Source organism: Microtus oregoni, unplaced genomic scaffold, assembly GCF_018167655.1.
Source record: "Microtus oregoni isolate MIOR12 unplaced genomic scaffold, Mior012 000054F_ref0000373, whole genome shotgun sequence".
In the NCBI taxonomy this organism is placed as follows: Eukaryota; Metazoa; Chordata; class Mammalia; order Rodentia; family Cricetidae; genus Microtus; species Microtus oregoni.
Genome location: NW_024543830.1, coordinates 10,374,091 through 10,393,882, shown reverse-complemented (window position 1 = coordinate 10,393,882; position 19,792 = coordinate 10,374,091). Strand labels below are relative to the sequence as shown.

Sequence of the window (19,792 nt, the reverse complement as noted above, 5' to 3'; positions counted from 1 at the left end):
GAGGGAGACCTGTGGGGCCAGCCAACCAGTTACACGGAGTCGGATATACAGAAGGAAAGAAAGCTAAAAAGCTAAAAAGAGAAACAGGTTAAGTTATAAGAGCTAGCAAGAAACAAGTATAAGATAAGGCCGACCGGGCTGGAGAGATGGCTCAGAGGTTAAGAGCGTTGCCTGCTCTTCCAAAGGTCCTGAGTTCAATTCCCGGCAACCACATGGTGGCTCACAACCATCTGTAATGGAGTCTTCTGGCTTGCAGGCATACACACAAAGAGAATATTGTATACATAATAAATAATAAAATATTTGGAAAAAAAAAGTTTAAAAAAAAAAGATAAGGCCGACCATTGATAACTAATATTAAGTATCCGTGTCATAATTTGGGAGCTGGTTGACCCAAGAGAAAAAGCCTGGTACACATCTATTCCTTTTTACAACTTTGAGCTCACCATTAGGCAGGCCCTGTAGGTCCTGGAAACTCAGTCAGTCATGAAGAAGATAGAAACCAAGAGACTGATGAAACAACAAGGAAAAAAAGGAGCGTGATTTGATCTCCAACTATATATTGGAGCTTATCTCTTTTTAAAAAACATTTTTAAAAATAGCATTTATTAATGTATGTGTGCACACCTGCACATCATGGTGTGTGTTGTACATGGAGGACAGAAGATAACGTGTAGGAGCTGGTTCTGTCTTCCACTATGAGGACTCTGGGGATTAAATTCAGTTATCCGGCTTGGCAGCAAGTGTCTTTACCAGTTCAGTCATCTCATGCCTTTTTCTTACTCTCTGGTTACAGATTGGTCCCTTAAGCCAGCCAACTGTGATAATGAACTTAAAAAAAAAATAGCTCAAAGGTCACACTAAGCTGGTGATCAGTCCCTACTGCTATGTGGACAGAGCTTGCCTCTCCTTATTATCCCATGTGTTCTGAGCTACACTGCAATATTTTCCCTTATCTTAAAATACTAATGCTCTTAACCTTATACGATATTAAACTTTGGGGGAAAATAATCACAGTAATGAAGCTTATTTTCTTACTCATTACTAAAACTTGGTAGCATTCTCAAATCCAAGCAAATAATTTTTTTATTTGTGGTTTTTGGTTTTTCAAGACAAAGTTTCTCTGTGTATCTCTGGCTGTCCAGGAATTCACTTTGTAGACCAGGCTGTCCTTGAACTCACAGAGATCTGCTGCCTCTACTACCTGAGTGCTGGGATTAAAGGTGAGCATCATTACCGCCCAGCTATAGCAAATAAAATTTTATAACTGGAAATTTAGTTTTGTTTTCTAGTGCATACACAACAATTTTGCCGTGTAATCTCATGAGAAATGTGACTTTCTGTTTTTTATCTTAGAAATACATCTTAGATTAAGAAATACATCTTTTAGGTTTTCTTTAACTTTAATTGGAAATTAGCTGCATAGAAAACAAGGTCTTGAGAGTGGCTTGATTAAGTAGGGAACCCCATTTTTGTTGCTCACATATGTAGACAAGCAACCAGAGATGCAGCATTTCACGTATTGCATAAAAAAGTTCTGTCAAATTATTATTCTTGTATAAAAGAACTCAGACAGACTGCTGGACAGTTATGCCAAGAGAAACATTGTGGGTTTCCAGAAAACAACAACAAAATAACTTAAATACTCATGTAATTAGGAGAAGCTGCTTCTAACAGGCTATGACTTGCCCAAATCTTGTTCTTTGTTTAAATTCTGTGTGACAAGCTTTTTATTAATGATTGGTGGTTTCTGTTGCATTAATGAGGTTGATAATGGTTAATTACTAAAGTGGAATAAACAGCTCAGACTCAGATTAAGATTGGAAAGCCAATTATATAGAAATGATCCAGCTGTATTTAATATGGTTTCCTTTCACTATTAAAATCCTCTGATATGTTTCAAAACACTTAAGGAAAAAGCCAGCTAAATCACTTTAACTCTGATTCACAGCGTTTTGTTTAGCATTGGAAGTTGCATCTAGTTTTGTTTTCAAGTCCACTGAAATAACTTCGAAACAAAATGGAATCTGTTTGAGTTGAACAAAAGGTGAACCAGTATTGTTAGATACGTCCTTTCTGGTTACTTAATATGAACTGTCTACAAAGCCTGGCTCACAATAAAAAAAATTCAACTAAGATTCATAAAATATAAAATTAACCATTTAAAAAGTATCTTTATTTTTATTATGTGTATGAGTGTTTGCTATGTGTGGGTGTTTTGCCTGTTTTTATTATGCATGTGCATTCTTAGAGCCCTTGCAGGCCAGAAGAAGGCTCCCCTTCAACTGGAGTTACAGATGGTTATGAGTTGCCATGTGGGTGTTGTGAATCCAATCTGGCCTGTTTCTTTCTATCCAGAGATGGTTTCCATCTTTTGAATTGTGTTGTTAAGAACACGTAGCATCTATTTTAAGCTTTTTTGGTTATATTTCTAGGAGTGGAACTGCTTGATCATAGAGAGATTCTATGTTTAGTTGTTTGAGGTACCTCCAAATTGCTTTTGAACATTTTACATTCCTATCAGTAACACTGAGCTTGTCATTTGTCTTTATTCTTTCCTGGTATGCACATCCTATGGGCTATAAAGTAGCCTCACTGTAGTTTTGATCTACAGTCCCCTAGCTGCTAGTGGTATTGAGCATATTCTTATGGGTGTGCATTTTTCTTTAGAGAGATATCTATGAAAGTTCTCTAACCATGTTATGCAATTAGGTTGTCTTGGGGCTGGAGAGATGGCTTGGAAGTTAAGAGCACTGGCTGCTCTTTAAGAGGACCCAGGTTTGAGTTGCAGCATCCACACCAGGTGGCTCACAACTGTCTGTAACTCCAGCTCTGGAGGATCTGACACCCTCTTCTAGCTCTTTCAGGCACTGCGTGAATGTGGCTCTCATATACATAAATAAAAATGAATAAAAATCTTAAAGAAAAATTAGATTGTCTTTGTTTTAGATAGTTCTTTAATATTCTGAATATTATTATTTGCAAATATTCTCTTAGTATCTATATTGTCTCTTCTCTTTATCATATTTTTAAATGTTTTGGTTTTTAATTTTTGTTTTTATTTTATGTATTATTCTCATTATTTTACTTTCTTTGTGTGCATGAGTTCAGGTGTGTGTGCGCCATGGTGTGCGTGTGGAGGCCAAAGGACAACTTTTGCAGTTAATTCTCCCCCTGTGTGTTGTGAGGATCTAATTTAGGTCATCAGCCTTGCAGATCAAGCGCTTTTACCAGATAAGCCATCTTTCTGGCCTAGGCTTTCAGTTTTGATGACATTCATTCTCTCTACGCTTACCTTTGTTGTTCACATTTTAATTGTATAACCAAGAAACCATGTGCACATACAAGAGCACCTTTGTGTTTTTTTCTAAGAGGGCCACAGTTTAGCTCTTAATTTTATTTTATTTTTTTAAAATATTTATTTATTTATTTATTTATTATGTATACAATATTCTGTCTGTGTGTATGTCTGCAGGCCAGAAGAGGGCACCGGACCTCATTACAGATGGTTGTGAGCCACCATGTGGTTGCTGGAAATTGAACTCAGGACCTTTGGAAGAGCAGGCAATGCTCTTAACCACTGAGCCATCTCTCCAGCCCTAGCTCTTAATTTTTAATAACTATGAGGTGGGCTCCAATCTTGGTTTTTGGTCCTTGCACTATGTTAAAGCAACTACTCTTTCTCTGGTGAGTGGTCTTGGAATACCTGGTAGAAATCAGTTCAATCTCATTCTGGGGGAGACTGTCTTAGTCACTTTCCTGGTGCTGTGGCAAAACACCATGACCAAAGCAACTCAGAAATGAAAGCATTTGAATAGGGCTTACAGTTTCAGAGGTTCAGAGTTCGTGGTGGGAGAGAAAAGACAAGGTGGCAGGAACTGCTGAGAGGACACATTTTGATCTATAAGCAAGAGGCAGAGAGGGATGAGAAATGGCATCAGTATTCTGATGTCTCAAAACTCACCCCAGTGACACACTTCCTTCAACAAGGCCACACCTCTGAATCCTTCCCAAATGGTTCTACTAGCTGGGAACCAAGTATTCAAACATAGGAGCCTATGGGGCTCATTCACTTTCAAACTACCACAGGTAGAAGGAAGAGTTTGTTTTGGTTTTCAGTTTAAGAAGAGATACAGTCCATCGTGATGAAAAAGGCATGGGGTCAGGCTGTGAGCACCGTTCACACCTTGTCTAACCTCTGGGAGTTGGCTCTACTCAGTTTGTGCTGTGTCTAGTATTATTGGTTGATCTTCCTTTTAGTTTAAGTAGAGGCTTTTCAATCTTGTTTGTCTTTTCAAACAACCATATTTTTTTTTTACTGATCTTTTGTATTTTTTATTTGGCTTCCATTTCATTAATTCTAGCTCTTTTTATTCTTTCTTCCCATCTACTAGTCTTGGGTTTGCTTTATTCTTTTTTTTTTTAAAGGCCATGGATTTTTTTATTAGTTAATTAATTATGTATACAATATTCTGTCTGTGTGTATGTCTGCAGGCCAGAAGAGGGCACCAGACCTCATTACAGATGGTTGTGAGCCACCATGTGGTTGCTGGGAATTGAACTCAGGACCTTTGGAAGAGCAGGCAATGCTCTTAACCAAGGAGCCATCTCTCCAGCCCGGGTTTGCTTTATTCTTGTTTTCCTTCCTTCTTTCCCTTCTTTCTTCCTTTCTGCCAGCCTGGAACTCACTGTGTGAACTAAGTTGCCCTTGAACTCACAGAGATCTGCCTGCCTCTGTCTCCTGAGTTCTGGGATTCAATGCATGAGCCACCAAACAAGGCTTTGTTTTTGCTTTCCTAAGAAGTAGGGCTGCATTTCTGCATTATTTGTTTGAGATCTCTCTGATTTGTTAATGTAATGAATGTTCTTGCTGTAAACATTCCTCTTGGGTTGTGTCCCGCAGACTGTGGAAAGTGGTATTTTCATTTGGTTCTAGAAAGTTTTATGTCCACTAATTTTTCCCCTCAGAATATGTTGTTATAGCTTCATATATTTGATTCTCTTACTGTTGAATTTTAGTTTTTCTTCTGATTATTATCTGACATTATTATTAATATCTGATAAGATATAATGAATTCTTCCATTTGTTTTGTATTTATAATGATTTATTTTATGGTTTAGAATGTATTTGTGATGACTATTCTGGTTGGCAACTTGGCTATATCTGGAATTAACTAAAATCCCAAACTGAAGGACACACCTGTGAGGGTTTTGGCTCAGTTTTAAGTAGGAATGTCTGCTTCTAGTCCTGATCTTGAGGTGGGAAGACATTAATCTAGACCACACCTTCTGCTGGAAGCCTAGGTAAGGACATAAAGAAGGAAGCTTTTTCTCTTTGAAAGAAAGGCTACAGTGGATCATGGCAAAAGGGAATCTCAGTCTGTGAATCAGTTTCCAGATGTGAGCCAGTTTGCAGACCCAGAACCCTTTGAATGAAGGGACAACCAGGTTCCTCTAAGGAAGGACCTTGATAAAACACCTAAAAGTTTTACAGTTAGTCTCTCTCCAGTCTTTCCCCAGAGGGACCTATGGCCTTTTACAACTGTACACAGGGGGAAAGGAAACAAACAAACTTTCCAGGGTCTATTGGATGCTGGTTCTGAATTGACACTGATTCCAGGAGACCCCAAGAAACACTGTGATCCTCCAGTTAAAGAAGGGGCTTATGGAGGTCAGGCGATTGATGGAGTTTTGGTTAGTCTGAGTCACAGTGGGTCCAGTGGGTCCCCAACTCATCCTGTGTTTATTTCTCCTGTCCTGGAATGTAAAATGGGACAGATACATTTAGAAGTTGGCAGAATTCTCACACTGGTTCCCTCACATGTGGAGTGAGGGCTATTCTGATGAAAATGCTAAGTGGAAGCCTTTAGAATTGCCTCTGCCAAAGAAAATACTGAATCCAAAGCACTATTGCATCCTTGGTGGAACTGCAGAAATAGGTGTCTCTTGAAAGATGCAGGGGTGGTGGTTACTACCACATCTCCCTTTACCTCTTCTATCTGGCCAGTACAGCGCAGAAGACAGATGGATTGTGGAGAATGACAGTCGGCTATCGGAAACTCAGTCAGGTAGTGACTCCAATTGCAGCTGCTGTACCAGATGTTGTGTCCTTACTTGGGCACATTACCACATCTCCTGGTACACAGAATTGATCTAGCAAATTCCTTTATCTTAGTACTTGTCCACAAGGACCACTAGAAGCAACCAACTTTCAGTTGGCAAGGTCAGCAGCTTACATTTGCAGTTTTGCCTCAGTGATGTATTAACACTCCAGCCCTGTATCCTTAGTTAGAAGGGATCTCCATTATCTGTCTCTTTCATAAAATGTCACACTGGTGCCCTATATTGATGACATTATGCTGAGTGGACCAAGCGAGCAAGAGGTAGCAACCACTTGGGGCTCATCGCCAACACTCATATGTGCATCAGAGGATGGGAAATAAATCCAACCAAAATCCAAGGACCCTCTACCTCAGTGAAATTCTGAGGAGTCCAGTGGTATGGGGTGTGCAGAGACATTGCTTCTAATGTGAAGGGCTAAGTCATTGCTCCTGGCCACTCCCACCAAGAAAGAAGCACACCACTTAGTGGACTTGCCTGAGTTCTGGAGCTAGCACATTCCTTACTTGGGTGTGTTACTTTGGCCCATATACTAAGTAACTGTGAGAGCTGCTAGCTTTGTGTGGGGCCTGGAACAGGAAAAAGCTCTTCAGCGGGTCCAGGCTGCTGTGCAGGCTGCTCTACCACTTGGACCACATGATTCAGCAGACTTGATGGTGCTTGAGGTGTCAGTGGCAGCTAGGTATGCTGTTTGGAGCCTTTGGCAGACCCCTGTTGGTGAATCAGAGAGGAGATCACAGGGATTTTGGAGCAAGGCTCTACCATCATCTGCAGACAACTATTCTCCCTTTGAAAGACAGCTCTTGGCTTGTTATTGGTCCTTAGTGGAAACTGAATGTTTGACAATGGGCCACCAAGTTACCAGGCGACCTGAGCTGCCCATCATGAGCTGGGTGTTATCTGACCCATTAAATAAAACAAATAGGACATGCACAGTGGCGATCTATTATCAAATGAAAGTGGTATATATGTGATCGGTTCTGAGCAGGTCCCGAAGGCACAAGCAAGTTACGTGAAGAAGTTGCCCAGATGCCTATGGTTTCTACTCCCATAACAATGTTGTCTGTTGCCAAGTATGCACCTCTGTCCCCCTGGGGTGCTCTCTATGATCGGTTCACTGAGAAAGAGAAGAGTAGGTGTGGTTTGGCTGATGGTTCTGCACGCTATGCAGTTGCCACCCAGAAGTGGACAGCTGCATCATTCCAACCCCTTTCTGCAACAACCCTGGAGGATACTGGCAAAGGGACATCTTCACAGGGGTCCAAACTTCGGGTGGTACACACAGTCATATGCTTCCTTTGGAAGGATAAATGGCCAGATATGCAGTTGTTCACTGATCCATGACTGGAGCCAATGGATTGGCTGGACGGTCAGGGACTTGGAAAGAGCATGACTGGAAAGTCGGGGAGAAAGACATCTGGGGAGGAAGTATGTGGCTAGATCTCTCCAAATGGTCGAATGATGTGAAGATACCGTGTCCCATGTAAATGCCCATCAAAAGTGACTTCAGCTGAGGAGGCGTTCACTAATCAAGTAGATAGGATGACCCGTTCTGTAGACAGTCAATCTCTTTCCCCAGTCATTCCGGTCATTGCCCAAAAGGCCCATGGACAAAGTGGCCATCATGGCAGAGATGAAGTCATGCATGGGCTCGACAACATGGACTTCTGCTCACCACGGCTGACCTGGCTACAACTGCTGCTGAGTGCCAGAAGGTGGTAAATGTTTTGAATCAATGTCCAATATATGGTGTGGTTTCTCCAATAGCCAGGGTCCTTGGGTCCAGGAATCAAGGGGTGGAAAAGGGAATCGTTCCACTCACTATCACCCCTAGGGACCCACTAGGAAACTTTGGCTTCCTGTTCCCACGACCATAGAAGTTTTGGTTTCAGAGCAGGGAGTGCTCCTGCTAGGAGCCACAACAAACTTTCCATTGACTTCCAAGCCAACAGGCTAGGGAAGGATTAACAGTGTTAGGAGGGGTAATTGATACAGATTACCATGGGGAAACTGGATTGCTTTTCTGCAGTGGAAGGAAGATTACGTCTGGAATGCGGGCGATTCCATCCTTGCTGGGGAGATAGAAGATGGAGCTGATTCACCTTTTCCTCTCAGGCTTATAGTTTATCTGATGTGTGCGTGGGGGTGGGTGGTGGGTGGGATGGGAATAGAGAGTCCAAACAGGCCAGACCAGAAAGGACTGTTGGTATGCTAAGCCTGCCCTACTTTTCCAGCCAGAGCCCTTGTGCTACTGTGGCTGCTGCTGGGATGGAAGCCTGCCAGCGTTGACTCTGTAGGACCTACAGTGCAGCAGGTGTAGCAGCTGCCCTCCAACTGTCTGTGCCTACTAAGCCTGTGGACTAGCGGGTTGGGCACCTGCCTGTAGCAGAGGTGTGCTGCCACTGGGCCTGTGGGCGTGAGAAATGCCCGAGCCGCAGCTTTATGTCATCAAGTGTCCCTGGAACCCTGAGAGTGAAGATTGTAGTCAGCATAAAGCAGAGCCGGAGTAGGGGTGAGGCCAGGCCTGGGCACTCAGCCGGCCTGCTGCCCTAGGCCTAAGGTTTCTTATCCCGGCTCTGTTTTGGATGTGCACAACCGGTGTCCCCCTTCCCTTCTCGGAGGTGAGGACCAGTTTCCTGCTGAAGGCACCCCTGCTTCCCTCTTCAGTGTCCCCACGCTTCTCACTGTGTGGACTTAGCTAAGGCTGTAACTCTGTGTCCAAGTTACAAGCATGTTGATTCTCAGCGTGGACGATCACTTCACCAGTCTCAGAGAGTAGAGGCCTTTGGGGCTTGGGGATGTAAAAATCACAGGGGTTTCTGCCAGGCACAGTTTGACTCTGAGATTCTCTGAAGATGGGTGCCCTCTGTGACACAGAGCAAGCCAGGATGTTTGTGTGTGTGTGTGTGCGTGTGTGTAATTGTGTGTAGGGGTTCTCATCTATCTCTATTGAACAGATCACCGATGTCTTGTTGGTTTTGTTGTTTTTTGAGACAAGATCTTTTGTCTTAAACCAGACCACAACTTGACATTCTCTTGTCTAAGTCTCCTACATGCTGGTATTACAGACTCAAACGCCATCCTGCAGTGTGCACGGGCTGGCACGCTGCATAAGGCTCTCCTTTTGCATGGTGGCAGGGACCCTCTTCTCTCCTGTTTCCCCTTGAAGCTTGTTGTTTCTTATGCAGATTTAAAGCCCAGCATTCCTGGTTTTCACCTGGCCCCTAACTATACCCATTTGACTGTCATACTCCCGAGGCTTCCTTACCTCTCACATCGTACAGCTGTGTGCTTCCTCCGTGTGTTGTTCAAGACTCTTCAGCTTTGGTGCCCAGTGTCTCCAACCTGCCATTTTAGCCAGTCTCTGGTAATATAACTTTACTCTGTATGATGACTCAAGCTTTCTTCGAGCCTTAGCTCCGGTGCTATACTCACCCCACCCCTGCAGGAAACCTCAGGGAAGAGGAGCCCTGGGGTCCCACTTACATCTGTAGACATGGCTCTGCTTGGGCTCACCTCAAGCTTTGTTACATACGATAAGAGAGCATGAGGTACTGGATCTATACCTTCTTGCTGTGTAGGGATTGAGTCAGGAGCAAATTTTAAGTCACAGGAAATCGCAGAGAAGCAGGCCCAGGTGCTGTGTGCCAACCATGCCTTCAGCTGTTACATCCAGATCCTTCCCATATATATTGCTTTGTTTAGTTTTTGCTTTTGTTTTCCGAGACAGGGTTTTTCTGTAGCTTTGGAGCCTGTCCTGGAACTCACTCTGTAGACCAGGCTGGCAGCTGGCCTCAGACTCATGGAGATCCGATTATTTCTGCCTCACGAGTGCTGGGTTAAAAGGCATGCACCACCACTGCCCTGCTTCATTTACATATTCTTATTTCTGTGTGTATGCATGCATGCATATGAATAGGAATTCATTCAAGTATGACTGTATATGAAGTTCATCATGTATAAGAAGGGCTTCTTGTGGGAGTCAATGTTCTCCCTCTGCCATGTAAGTCTCAGAGATAAAACTTAGGTCATCAGGTTTGGTAGTATGCACCTTTACTAACTGAACCATCTTACCAGCCATGTATGTATGTATGTATGTATGTATGTATTTAAAGACTGTCTTTGAATTTGCACTTCTACCATCTTCACCTTCTGAGTGATAGGAGATAACAGGCATGTGTCATTGTTGTAATGATTTAAATAAAATGCTGCAGGTCCCCAAGTGGCAGCAGTGGTCAGCGAAGGCAGCCAGTCCAGGCAATGAGCCCCCAAGTGGGCTGTGGGTCACGAGAGGCAGCAGATCCCAGGCACAGAGGCACATGGTGGGTGAGAGACCTCTGCATGAAAAGTGGTAGCCTTGGCAGGTAAGAGACTGATGGATAGGCACACCATGCAGAGTAAGTGGGTATTTATTTAGTGGGTTATGGAAGGGAAGGGAAGGGAAAGGGAGAAGGGAAAAGAGAAGAGAGAGGGAGAGAGAGAGGGAAAGAAGGAGGGAGGGAGGGAGGAGGGGGTGGAGGAATGGAGTCATGGCAGCAGATACCTCTTCAAGAAAAGGAAAAGATGGGCTGGAGAGATGGCTCAGTGGTTAAGAGCATTGCCTGCTCTTCCAAAGGTCCTGAGTTCAATTCCCAGCAACCACATGGTGGCTCACAACTATCTGTAAAGAGGTCTGGCGCCCTCTTCTGGCCTTCAGGCATACAGACAGAATATTGTATACATAATAAATAAATTAAAAAAAAGAAAAGGAAAAGACTTGGGCTGTAAGCAGGAAGGAGTGGGTAGGTAGGGCTTGTCCCTTAAAGGGACAGGACAGACCATTACAATTACTTTGTATTACTTTCATACAAAAACAAACAATTCTTCTCAGTAGAGATTGAAATTGATAATTACCAAAATAAAATAATTTGGAAGTTAATACTTATGTTTTTGTATTAATAATTAAAGTTCTTTTTAAAAAATAATTTTGTTCAACAAAGAAGTGTTCCTGTTGAATGTGGTGAGGCTCACATATAATCCTAGCACCAGTGAGGATGACACAGAAAGATCATGAGTTCAGGGACAGCCTAGACTTTGTCTAAAACAAACAACAAACAAAATGGGAATGAATAAATATAAATAAATATTTATGAAATTAGACATTGTTTTAAAAGCAAACCAAGGACTATAAGTTCGTTATTTTTTTCAATGTTAGGTTGCTAGTTTTTAAAAGCTTAATCCATTGAGGCATTGTGGAGGTCCAAAAATTGAGCCTGTTTCTACCTTGTTTAAAGGTCAGAGAGTTTCAGCTGGTTCAAAGTCGTTGACTGGAGTGGCTACACACCCTGACCTAGGTAGGGTGTAGTTGCTTTGTGTTTTTGACATTAAGACGGCCCACACAGGTAGATCCACTCCACCCTGACCAAAGGTCAGGAAATTCTGTCTTACATCTTCTTCTTCTTTTGAAATAGGCGGTTTGACCTAGGGAATGGCTTCCTTTAGGATACTTGGTTTAGGGTGGGTTCACTGCCTAAACAACAGAATGCTTTTCCCACGGTTTAATGACTTGATGTCTCAAATATTGAAGCAAATAACTGTTCTAGTTGCCCTTTGTATCCTGTTAAGGCTATCTTTTGTCTTCTTCCCTTTTTGTGTTGGGGTATAAAAGTGTATGGAAAATTAAACGTGGCAGACTCAGTATTCTGTTTTTTTTTTTAAAATAAATATTTATTTATTTATTTATTATGTATACAATATTCTGTCTGTGTGTGTGCCTGCAGGCCAGAAGAGGGCACCAGACCCCATTACAGATGGTTGTGAGCCACCATGTGGTTGAACTCAGGACCTTTGGAAGAGCAGGCAATGCTCTTAACCTCTGAGCCATCTCTCCAGCCCCAGTATTCTGTTTTATTATTTTTCACTCATGTCTTCTTATTCCAATCCCCAAGCCCCTACCCTGGTAAGTGGTATTTTTGTCGAAGTTGGTCTCTGACAACGCACTTTATTTATATGTATATTTTATTTCCCTGGGAAAAGAAGTCCAGCATTTTCCCTCCTCTGTGTTTTCATTTTGCTTCTGCAGGGTTCATGATGCCCTTGAGGTTGTGAGCATGAAGAAACCATACAGTCAAGGCAGAAGCAGACCACGCGGCTAGATATCTAGGTCTTTTGACTACACCCTAAATCTGGGGCTGATCATTCTACACCTGTTCCACCTGCCTGTGTGGGTCACACTGATTTTCCCACCTCTGTTAATCAGTGATTTCAATACATCGGCCTCACAGAGGTTCACCATCATAGCGAGAACCTGGCCGATGACTTGGGGACACAGGCAGGTAGGAGCCCAGCACTTGCCTGTCTTCTGCACTGAGTGGCCATATGCGTTGTGGTTAGCGGGGCACAGAAGGAGGACACAGAGAAGAGTGTTAACTCTGGTAAGCAGTTTGACCCTCCTGGAATACTCTATAATCAACACAAATGAATCAAATGAGAGGGACATAGAAGGCTTTGTGACAACTTCTTCTTCCAAAAGTAACACCCTAGATAGGAAGCCATCAAAGAGAACTCTTATAAATTGTGATAAGGATGCTGAAGTGTGGTTCTCCATCATAGATGGATACTGGTGGATGTGGGGATGTGGGGGTGGGAGGGGTGGGGTGGGGAAAGATTGTTTCTTTTAAGGGCGGGCTACTGGGAGTCTGACCGTGCTTCAGCGACTCTATGGACAGCACAAATTGAACTTTTAAAAATCTTTTGTTTTTTTCCAGGGACTGGGGAGTAAGGGTGATGGGGTACGTTATGTAAATTTCCCAAATAATCACCAAAAATATTTTTTTTTTTTTTTAAAAGAAGTGGGTACAGCAGGGAATGGTGTTGAATGATGGTAATTCCAGAGTGTGGGAGTTGGAGACTGGAGGGTCAGAGGTTCAAGGTCATCCTCTGTTCTGTTGCGAGTTCGTGGCCAGCCTGGGCTGTATGAGACTCTGTTTCAATTTACAACAAAACCAAGACAAAAGCAGCACACGTGGGGGCTCAAATCATAAAGTCTCCCCTGTGGAAACAGGCGCTAGAAGAACTGTGTGTGTGGGGTAACAGTCAGAACCTGGACTAAGAATGAAGCAGGGAGTCAGACACAGCAGGTATGTCGTGAGGTCAGAGGACACGTGACCAACAAATCAGAGGTTAACAGCAGAACTGCCTTTAACCTCGCCTCCTTAAGAATGCCTTGAGGGGTGAGCTCATGAGCCCAGTGTCCAGCACACTTTGTTTATGTAGTGAAGTTTTTTACATATCTGGCTTGGATTTTTGTGGACTCTCATCTCCCTGTCACTAATTAGCCGTGAGAACCCGAGCACTGCTCTCTATTTTCCTTACACTTTTCCTAATGGAAGAGAAGAGAAGCACAGAGGGTAATATATACATTGAACATCGCACTGGTTTATAAATCATTATTCATACTTTTAATTGGTTTGGGGAGAAGAAGACACATGACAAGAAAGCTGAACTTTCCCAGTACCTGTGTTAATGGATTTTCAATCAGTGTGGACCCCACCTCTTCCTGCACGCCACCCCATTTCTGCATGTGTTCCTTGGTTTGTAAAGCCCCAGTGCTTTATACCTGAAGTGGAAGAATATCAAATTCGACCAAGAAAAGATAGCATTTCTTAAGTAAACAGTAAGGAGCTCCGAAGAGCGGGACCTGCAGGTCTCAAAGGCCTTGGTCCCTGATGGTCCAGTTATATTTTGATTTATGTCAGCCTGGAATTGCCCCTGTTTTGACCCAAGAGAGGATTGTGTGGGAAGTTTGTCTGTGAGATAGAGCTGCGGCGTTGCTCTGCAGAGTGTCTGGAGCCTAAGTGGATTGCAGTGTCCCCGTCCAGATAAGTAGCGAAAGTGCCCGCCCTGCTCAGCTGGGAGGTCAGCGCAGTTGCTAAACCTATGTACGCATTCTGTGAGGAAAAGGACAGCCCGTAGTAACATCATCGAATTGTGAGTATATGTTTTTTTCTCTAAAATAAGACGCTTTTTAAAAAATCTTTTGCTGTCTGAGTTAAATATGAATGCCAATTTTGTGGTCAGTTTATCTGTTTGCCAGACTGTAGAATGTTAACAGAAAGGCCATTTTTGTGGTCAGTTCATCTGTTTGCCAGACTGCAGAATGTTAACAGAAAGGCCATTTTCGAAATCTTTAGCCTCTACCACCACATTTTCTTTTTGGCAAAATTGAATAATCTGGCTGTTACCATAAGAGTTAAGCCCTAAAAGTCATTTTCCTTAAACACAGAATATTTTGGGGAGTGCAGTGGATTACGCAGTAATTCCCTTCTTGCCTAGAGAAGTTCAAATCGATTTTGGGCTGTGACTGGACTTAGTTGACAGCTGATCTAAGAATGTGAGTTGTCCAGGAATGATGCTCCCTGTTCCATTTGCTAAGTGAAACCTGTCTTTAAATGATGAACTCACTGATAGTGTTTACAGTCTTGAAAGGCTAGACAATAAGCAGGTTCAGAACAACATGAAGTATATTCTGTTTAAGACATCTCTGTTGAAACTGTTATGATGATATAAATACAAAGATTAGATGAGGAAAATAGGTCAAATTATGCTTCTTTATTTCTGAAATATAGATGTATTAATTTCATAATATCACTGATATTTTAAATGTTAGCATGTTTTCTTTTCTGCTATCATTATTAATCTATTAAATATTTGAGATAATATGAATAAAACAGCTTTTTAAAAAAACTATATGCACAATTGTGTGGCTCTTTTTGCATGAACTGTTTAGACTAGATGAATCTGTTGCGAAGGAAAGGAGACAGGTGATGGCAGGTGTTCGGGGAAGAGGATGAGAGGTGACGACATCTCATGGATTTGGGGGCTGGGAAGTCATTAAGGTGCTCTGGACTTACATGGTGATGGCAGCTGCATCGAATATGAATATTCTGAATTCTATAGTTATGGCTGAATTTTATGGGTTAACTATATGTCAATAAATTACTATCAAAGCTACAGGTTAACACACACAATATAGAAGTGCCTTCTTATTCTAAAGCTATTCTCATAAAGGAGTCGATAAACCTTTCTTTCTGTTGTTCAGAGACATTCTTCTCATTTTCTCTGACCAGGGTTAATTCTGACTGGAGAACTTTGGCTCGAAGATGCGTCACCATGCAACAAAGAACAACTCTGCCATGCAGAACATTTTGGCAATGTTGCACTATTCTTTTAGAAGTACTGTAAAAATGAAAATATTTTTTCTTCTAGAGCAATCTACTTCTCACCTATATTAATTTATACCATATTTTTATTCATAATTCAAATGGTGCACACTGCAAGAGTAAATCTAAAAATCATGAAATTCCCACTATGCACATCTAGTTATCAAGAATCAGTGGTTTTTCTCCCTGCTAGAACTCTAGATAGATGAAAATTTTGGACACCAATTTTTGATTGAGGAGAAAATGCAGAAGCTTTATAGAATGAAGGGTCTTTTTTTAAAAAGCAGAATACCAGAGACAACTTGTGAAAAATATACTTTTAATAAAGTTATATTTATTAAAGGGATAGCAGATTTTTTTATCCATGCCAAGTTGATTATCTTGATAAAAGGTCCTCTTCTAGCTAAGCTATTTGTTTTAAATAAATATTTATTATGAAAGATAACTAGACACAATCCTTCCAGATCCGCAGAGGCCTTTCTCTCTGGCCAGGCAGAAACTTTCTCATGCCTTCAGTTTACTATTAATCTACTTGAGTGTTTTAAAAGTTGTATTCTGTTGTATTTACTTACTTGTGTCGTTTGTGAATGTGTGCACTTGTGCGGCTACACAGACGGTGACGCGTGTGCGCGGGGCGGAAGACGACTGTGGGAGCTGACGCTCTCTTTCCGTCACGAGTGTCAGTCCTCAGGTTGTCACGCTTGATGGCACGCGCCATCTCGTAATCCTACTGAATGTTTAAAACTCATTTATCGATAGTTTATTTTTGAAAGTTTTATTTTTGCTACATATCTATATACGATACTCTTATTAAATATTTTAAGAACTTTATCATAAAAACTTGCAAATAAAAACATTGTCATGAAATTAAATACTAAGAGCCTGAAATTTTGTGAAAAATTGAAGGTAGAGGTGATGCGAGTATTACTGTGAGCACACAACACAGATATGGATTTCATATTTTGAAACACCTCTATCTTCAAGAGGGTAATTGATGTTTACCTCTCCCATGCATCCTGGATTATAACTGGTCCAGATCTGATGGTAACAGATCTGATGTAGCCACTATTTTAAGGCCTTTTTTTCTTACCAGGGTAAGAAGAATGTGATTTTAGAATGCTGCCTTTTATAACATGAACCCTGACAATGGCATTATTACAAGGTACTTTTGTGTGGTCAGATTGTCTTTTGTTCAGTATGACTTATCAGGTGAATCATTAAACAGAAAAGTCTTATGTAAGCAATGTGAATTGATTTTTAATTTTCAGTCTATTTTAGTTATTTAATGCTGTGCTCTATGAGGCTTAGTGATAAACACAATCACAATTTTATTTCATTTTTATTTTTATTGTTTTTTTTTTGAGACAGGGTTTCTCTGTAGCTTTGCAGCCTGTCCTGGAACTAGCTCTTGTAGACCAGGCTGGTCTCGAACTCACAGAGATCCGCCTGCCTCTGCCTTCTGAGTGCTGAGATTAAAAGTGTGTGCCACCACCATCCAAATCAATTTTAAAGTCAGGTGAATAACAACTTCAATATTCCACGTTCATCTGCATTGTTCCAATATCTGATTGAGACTCAAAAAGAGAAGTTTAGAAAGAAATAGATGGTATTGCTAAAATTACTACACAAATCAGACCTAGACTGACCTTGAACTCACAAAGTCACTCTGCCTGGCTTCAAACTCAGTGTGTAGCTGAGCCTGGCTTTGAACTTCTCATCTTCCTTCCTCCACTCTCCAAGGGCTGGGCTTACAGAAGTATTGCCACTACATTCAATCACAATTCTTTTTCTTTTTCCCTTCCTTCCTTCCTTCCTTCCTTCCTTCCTTCCTTTCTTTTTGGTTTTTCTAGATAGGGTTTCTCTGTGTAACAGTCCTAGCTGTCCTGGAACTAGCTCTTGTAGACCAGGTTGGCCTCGAACTCACAGAGATTCACCTGCCTCTGCACAATTCTTTTTATATGTAAGGGGAGTCAACCGACTTAAAGTAGTGGAAAAGCTTTCACACACCTTGGTGTTATTACTCCTCAATGGAAGCTTCATATTGCAAGTGCACCCACTCAGAGGCATCACTCCTTCATACATATCATATGTGACTGGCACTGTGCTAGCAGAGGACTGGGGTGGGGTGAGGGTGGGGCTCACGTGCTTTTAAAGGAGCCTAGATCCTTTAGGCAAAACAGGACACGGGTTTTAGATGTATCGCTATTGGAGTCTTTCTGGAGAGAGAAATCTTAGTTACAGAGCTCACATGAGTAACACACCAAAGAAAAGTTAAAAAATAATTTCAGATACTCAGAGGAGTGTCATCTATATGCATTTTTGTCATGAGTGAAAAGTCCTGTTTTTAGAGAGTCTGGTTTTATCCCAGGCTTTTCCAGACCCAGGCCAGCTGGTATTGGTGAGTTCCCAGTAGGACATCCCCATTGTCTCAGTGTGTGGGTGCACCCCTCGTGGTCCTGAGTTCCTTGCTCGTGCTCTCTCTCCTTCTGCTCCTGATTTGGACCTTGAGATTTCAGTCCGGTGCTCCAATGTGGGTCTCTGTCTCTGTCTCCTTTCATCACTTGCTGAAGGTTAATATTCAGGAGGATGCCTATATGTTTTTCTTTGGGTTCTCCTTATTTAGCTTCTCTAGGATCACTAATAATAGGCTCAATGTCCTTGGTTTATGGCTAGAAACCAAATATGAGTGAGTACATCCCATGTTCCTCTTTTTGGGTCTGGCTTACCTCACTCAGGATAGTGTTTTCTATTTCCATCCATTTGTATGCAAACATAGCAGACAATGAGGACTACTGAGAACTCAAGAACAATGGCAATGGGTTTCTGATCCTACTGCACGCACTGGCTTTGTGGGAGCCTAGGCAGTTTGGATGCTCAACTTACTAGACCTGGATGGAGGTGGGGGTTCCTTGGACTTCCCACAGGACAGAGAACCCTGATTGCTTTTCGGCCTGAGGGGGGGGGGGGACTTAATTGGGGGAGGGGGAGGGAAATGGGAGGCGGTGGCGGGGAAGAGACAGAAATCTTTAATAAATAAATAAATTAAAAAATTAAAAAAAAAGATTTACTGAAACATATGAATAGCTATATCTAGTCCATGGGCAGGAAGAGACAATACCATAAAGATATCACTTTGAGGAGAATTGAACTATATATTCCATGATATTCTAATAAAAATCTATAACAAGGCAAAAAAAAAAAGTCCTGTTTTTGCTGGACGCAGTGGCACAGCTATGAGCAGTTCAAGGCCAGTTTGGGCTTCAGGAGACTTTATCTCAAAACCAAAACAAAACACAACAAAAAACAAAACCAATACATAAACCAAAGAAAATCTCTGCAAACATTTTCTTCTTTGCAGTTTTTTTTTCTTCTTCTTCTTCTTCTTCTTCTTCTTCTTCTTCTTCTTCTTCTTCTTCTGTGTTTCTGTTAGGGGATAGTATTTTTCCTTTTCTTTGATTCAAGTGTCTCTGTGTAACCCAGGCTGGCCTCGAACTCACCTCCTGCCTCAGCCTCCTGAGGAATGTGCCACAGCTCCAGCTCCTTATCTTGTAAGCAGGGGATAAAACTGCAAAATAGGACAGCCTCTAGGGTGACCTTCTCCCCTCTAAATAGCTCCCAGCTTCAAAACTGTGGTTTCCTGTTTAGGACTATTTAAAGACACTGTTTCCGGAGTTTCTTCCCAGGAAATACCAAAAACTAACAAATTATCCGTAAGGCGTAGTCTTAGATTTTGATCATTTTTTCCTCGCAATTTTCACTTTTTGTGTCTTACTATTAAAAGTAAATCTGAGGAGCTGTTGTCATTATTCCAGCAGCGCAGAAATTAAGGCTTTGTTTTTGCCTTATCAGCGTGCTGGAGAATGAGGATTTCCTAAGGATTTAGAGGATTAGGACAGGATGTGAAAGCTGCCATTTCCTACTCTTTAGCTTCCTCTGTATTCGTGACGTGGTCTGGTTTTGACTCTGACCTTAATTTAGAACCTGGAGATCTGGAAACCATTAGAATAATTTTTTTTTTTTTGGTTTTGTTTTTTGAGACTAAGTTTCTCTGTGTAGCCCTGGCTGTCCTTGAACTTGCTCTGTATACCAGGCTGACCTTGAACTCAGAGAATCACCAGCCTCTGCCTCCTGAGTGCTGGGATTACAGGCACGTGGCACTGCTACCCAACAGAATAATTTCTTTAAAAAAAAAGATTTATTTAATTATTTATTATATATACAGTATTCTCAGTATTCTGTCTGCATGTATGCCTGCAGGCCAGAAGAGGGCACCAGATCTCACTACAGATGGCTGTGAGCCACCATGTGGTTGCTGGGAATTGAACTCAGGACCTCTGGAAGAACAAGCAGTGCTCTTAACCACTGAGTCATCTCTCCAGCCCCCAGAATAATTTTTTAAAAAAGGTTTATTTATTTACTTTGAGACAAGGTCTTATTATGTAACCTTGGCTGGCCTGTAAGTCTTTACTAGA

At 41.8% G+C, this 19,792-nt stretch overlaps 1 pseudogene; it reads left to right on the top strand.

Annotated features, from left to right (window-relative positions):
* The first annotated feature begins 3,661 nt into the window (after positions 1 to 3,661).
* On the top strand, positions 3,662 to 7,997 carry LOC121437811 (annotated as a pseudogene).
* Positions 7,998 to 19,792: the final 11,795 nt, after the last annotated feature.